We start from the raw sequence: 5,355 nt of genomic DNA on the forward strand, positions 1-5,355 counted from the left end.
CCCTTGGATCTGAGATCAAATGGTTGCATGCTAAGTTGCTGAAATATTTAAGAATAACCCTCCAGGAGAGGATATTCACCCGTAGGTCCAGAATCACGCCATATAACCGTTCGATCTCAAATCCAAGGGCTCTCGGAAGCCCGTATCATGGGAGAATGGAAAGCCACTACCCTGCCGTTCGCACCTGGCAGTTCGCTCCTACTCTTTCCCGCACGTCCTTTAATACTACGGCGGTTCGCTCCTAGTCGCCCCGTCCATTCACAATACGGCAGTTCCACTAATCCTAACCCTCCTCCCAAATCCATGGCGTCCCAAATCTCCCCGATCGGCGGTGAGTACAAGGTTAGAACCATCACCGGTGATGAGTTCGACATCATCTACACCCGTACTTCCGTGATGGTGAAAGGATGCCTTTCTCGCTTCAGACGCATGTTCGAAAACTCACATGATGAGGGGTCGCTGGGCTAGATGTTGAGTACACCACAGTCGTGGGACAAGAGAAGGATCTAAAGGATGAAGAGAGGAAGAAGCCCGCCATGATCCAGGTTTGCGTACATAACGTTTGCTTGGTCTACCACATATGCAATGCCGACGTTGAGTGCCAGGATTTTAAGAATGACAAAACAGTCAAATTCGTTACTATAGACTTTAAGAATGACAAAGAAGTCCTGCGTCGGATAGGCCTCGTTGTAGGCAACCCCTTCGACCTCCAGAAGAATCGGCTGGTGCCCTCTCGTTAGCCCTCAATGCTGACCCTGGCAGGAGCCATGGTTCATCCTTCGTACCGCAAACTGGAGAAACCTCATTACACGTTTCATCGTCATGCATGGCAGCGGAATGTACTAGATATAGACCACATCCACTACGCTGCAATGGATGGCTACCTTTGTTTCAATATCTCCAAGGGTTGGATGAAGAGCAACAGCCAAGTTGGCGGTTCAAGCAAAGAAGTATCGGCCAAGAGGAAGAGGGACAAGGACAAGGTCGAGGACGTGGACGAGGACTCCGAGTAAGGTGGCAGTGTCGTTGCTCACGGCGGTTCTAAACTTCTAATGCAGTGTCTATCGGATTAGTTGCATAGTTTAATTTCAGGTGTGCTTAGTTTAATTTGAGGGGTGTGTGTTGGATTTCGGGTTCCCGCAGACCCTTGAGGTTCGAACACTGGGGTGCACGCAGAAATCTCGCCCACTACCTACCTACACCCCACCGCCATGCTAGGATCTAAGCTATGAAAAGAATAGCACAAGAGACACAAAGTTTATACTGGTTCAGGCCACCATTGTGGTGTAATACCCTACTCCAGTGTGTGGTGTGGTGGATTGCCTCTTGGGCTGGTGATGAACAATACAAGGAAGAACAGCCTCGCGAGGGTCTGTTCTTGGCTGGTGCGATGAACTACTAGGGGGAGTTTAGTCGCCTCTCTCTCTCTCTGGTTGCTCTCTAGATGCTGGTCAAGATGCTGATCAAGATGCCTCTACCCTGTGGGTGGCTAGTCCTATTTATAGTCAAAGGCCCTGGGCCTCTTCCCAAATATTGAGCGGGAAGGGCGCCAACAATTGGCCATTTTGAAGGGGAACATCTGGTACACTTATCCTGACTAAAGTTGGTCCTCGCCTGCCAAAGGCTCTGGTGGTGACGCCGGCTTGGCCTCCACGATGACCTCCTTCCTGCCGTTAGGCTGGTCTTGGTCTTATTGCACCGAAATGGATGCCTTTGCTTGATGCTCTCGCCTGTGCTTGCTCCCTTTGCACCAAAGAGGAAAGGAGGACACTGCGCGGGCTGGCGCCCGCCTGGCGCCCTTGGTCGTCATGGCTTGCGTCATGGGCACCTCGTGAGGTACCCCGCCTTGATCTCTCCGCCTTCTCGCGAGCCAGCCTGATGAGGCCGCACCTCAGGAAGCTCCTTGTCATCTGCCCTGCGAGGCTTGGCCCCTCGCGAGGGTCTTAAGCTCGTGTTGATGAAGATGGGCCGTGCTAGGCCCCCCTTTGAGCCACGCCGCAGGCCGCAGGCAGGCAAGTCTGGGGACCCCCATTCCCAGAACGCCGACAGTAGCCCCCGGGCCCAAGGCACGCCCAGACTTGGCTGAGCAGAGAGGCGAAAGGGCAAGTGCGAAGCGCCATGGGCCCTAACAGCCTGTGGCCTTGGGCGTCGCGTGGCGGTTGATGGGACGTGGGTGCCTTAGCAACTGCGCGAGTTGATAAAGGAGCGGCATCTGCCTAGGCCTTGCTTCTTTTGCTTTCTCTGGTTGCTGCCTAGATCCCCTTTCTTGTGCCTCTCCTTCCTGCCTCCGAAATCTCCAGATCTACTTCGACCGCGTGACCTGGGAAGTCATGGCGCCTCGCCAGTCCCCGGCCGGAGCTTGGTACTCGTCTGCCCTGGACTCGCCGAACGTGTCGGAGGCGAGCCTCGCCCGGGTGCGCCAGATGGCGGCGGCACAGGGCATCGACGGGGCGAAGGTGTTCAAGGCCGGCTCTGCCCTTCCTGAGGGACAAGGGAGCACCTTCTATCTGCTCTTTGTAAGCGCCATCACTGCCGGTCTGGTACCTCCCTTCTCCGAGTTCTTCTTCTCCCTCCTCCGCCATTACAAGATGCAAGCTCTGCATCTCCACCCCAACTCTGTCCTTCTCCTGGAAATCTTCGCCTACTATTGCGAGGCTCACGTAGGGGTGCAGCCCTCAGTGGCCTTGCTGCGCCACTATTTCTCCCTCCGGACCTCTCGTGGTCCCATCTCTGCGTGCGCGAGTTTTGTCGCGTACGGTAGCTCCATTGCCATTTTGAACCCCGGGAAGAGGATCGAGGGCTTCAGGAGCAAGTGGGTCTTGGTAGATGCTAGGCGCATCCATCATCGGCTGACCTTGCCCACGGGTCACCCCACGAGCTCCGAAGATTGGTCTCAAGTGGAGCTCGTGGACCCCCGCGCGAAGCCGGTGTTGGAGAAGATGGACGCGGATCTGAGGCCGGCCAGCATGGCGGCGGCGAAGCTGACCGGCGCATCGCTGCTGAGGGAATTCCTGGAGTACTAGCTGGCTCCGCTTTGTTAGTACTCACTACCGATGTGGAGGCCCCACCCGAGCCCCGCGGTCTTGGCCGACGAGGATCTGGCTGCGGTCCTCCAATCCTTGGTCGGGGGCGACATGGCGAGGTTGGAGGGTGCTCCTACGCCCCTGTTCCTTCGCGACGACTGGGAGCAAGTAGTGGAGTCCATGCCCGTCTTCAACGGGGACGGGCCCGTGCCCGCGGAGGCTCCCGAGGACCCGGTGGACGTGTCCTCCGACGATTCCAGCGATGAGAGGGGAGAAGGGGAGCGGGAAGGACGGCTTGACTCAGAGGAGACCGACGGAGAGTCGAGGGCTCCCCTCCCTCGGCGCAGGTCCTGTACTCTCTGCCTCTCACCAAGTGATGACGACAAGGATGATGATGAGCAGGGCGGCGGGAGCTTGCCCCCGATCCCGAGGAAGGACAGGACCGGGCTGATCCCCCGCGGGTCTGCCCCGACCCCGAGGCGATCCGCAGACGCACCTCCTGCTCCCGAGTTCCTTGAGGCTGACCCTTGCAGCCGGCTCTCGGGCTTCAAGTACGGCCAGAGGTTGCTCGATCTCGCGAGCGACGACCTGTAAGTGCTCGACCCCTATCTTGTTTCTTGTGTTGTTGCTAAGGCTTGACATCTGCATCTCTCGGCTAGGCTGGCACCCACGGAGAAGAGGCCGAAGGGGTCTCTTGAGGCCCCTTCTGGGGCAGCGCCTCCGCCGGCGAAAGATGGTGACCACAAGGCACAGGCCTCTCCTGCCCGGTCGTCCTCGCGAGGCCTGGCTGAGATGGCTGGGGCGGGCTCAGCCCTCACGGCCCAAACGACTCCTGAGGTGCCCATGCCTGATGCCGCCACCGCAGACATTGTGGCGCAGCAGGCTCCGCCTCAGGATACTGTGGTCACGCTGCTGCCTTCTCCTACTCCACCGACTGCTGTTTCTCCGACTCCTCCTACTGTTCTGGATCGTGCTGCTGCCGAACTAGACCGGCTGCGACAGGATCTTCGGGGCGCCGACCCTCGTTTAGTGGCCGGGCGCTTGGAGCTGGCTTCTGGCTGGATTCGCTCCGACGCTTCGATTCGGGCGGCACTGGTCCAGGCCTCGATGGCTTGCGACAAGGAGAAGCAGGCCGTCCTTGGGGTGAAGGCTGCTCGTGACGTCGCCTTGGGGGAGGTGGCTGACGTCCGAGGTTGCTGCAAAGCGCTGGAGAGCGAGCTGCAGGGCCTGCGGGACCAGCTCGCCAAGGAGGCTCGCCTTCGCCAAGAACAGGAGGAAGGCATGAAAGCTCGTGAGGCAGCCGTTAAGGACCAGGACACCAAGCTCAAGAAGTGCCATCACCACCTAGGCGCGCTGGAGCAAGAGTTGGAGGCGAAGAAGGTCGAGTTGGAAGGCAAGGCGCGGGTTCTTGCCGAGGATTGCGTGGCCTTCACGAAGATGGAGGTGAAGGCTCGCACTTTGCTGAGGACGCTTTATGATAGCGGCCTAGAGAGCCCACTGGCCGGCACCAAGGATGGCCCCGCCAAGCTGCTTCCCTTCCTGGTCCGCGCTCTTGAAGATGTTACCATTGGCCTTGGCCCTACAGCCGAGGCTGAGGCGCGTGTCTTGTCTTCTGCAGCGCTAATGCGGGTCCTCACCCACATCTATCTTTGCGACCCCAACATCGACCTCGACAGCCTGCTAGAGTCGGGGAGCGGCGAGCTTGCCGCTGCCGCTGCTGAGGCCATGAAGGGTCGCGCGGAGGCACTGCTGGGGAAGTTCCAGGCCTTCAGCACCAGGCCGAAGCGAGGCGCTGCCGGCTCTGCGGCTCCACAAAGAAAACCCGCTCTGCGCAGCTCCACCGCCGACAAGTGACTCCATTGTGGCTCCTGTCCTGCTTTTAATTCCTGCACATGTACCATGCCTCGGGGAGGCGTTTAAACTTGCGTTTGGTATTGTGATAACAGTATGGACTGTAATATTTGCTTTTGAATTCCTTGAAATTTGCGCTTTTCCTTCCTACTTGCTTATGTTCTACGCCGGTAGACCCCAGCCCCGCGCATACCTCGGCCGCCATTAGCCCCGACCGGAAACTAGGACGGGACCAAGGAGTGAGGGGCTACGTGTCAAGTTAGGCTCCTGAGTCGTGATGCTCAGGAGTCCCCCTTGGCGCACGAACAACAAGTAGGGAGGTGAGATGTGGGTGGATCTACCATTCTACGTCTGCAGAGCCTGGCCCCGCGCATACCTCAACCGCCGTTAGCCTTTCGGAACTAAGGAGTGAGGGGCTACGTGACCAGTTAGGCTCCTGAGTCGCGATGCTCAGGAGTCCCCCTTGACACTCAAACAGCCT

This window comes from Triticum aestivum, chromosome 6B (assembly GCF_018294505.1).
Source record: "Triticum aestivum cultivar Chinese Spring chromosome 6B, IWGSC CS RefSeq v2.1, whole genome shotgun sequence".
Taxonomy (NCBI): Eukaryota; Viridiplantae; Streptophyta; class Magnoliopsida; order Poales; family Poaceae; genus Triticum; species Triticum aestivum.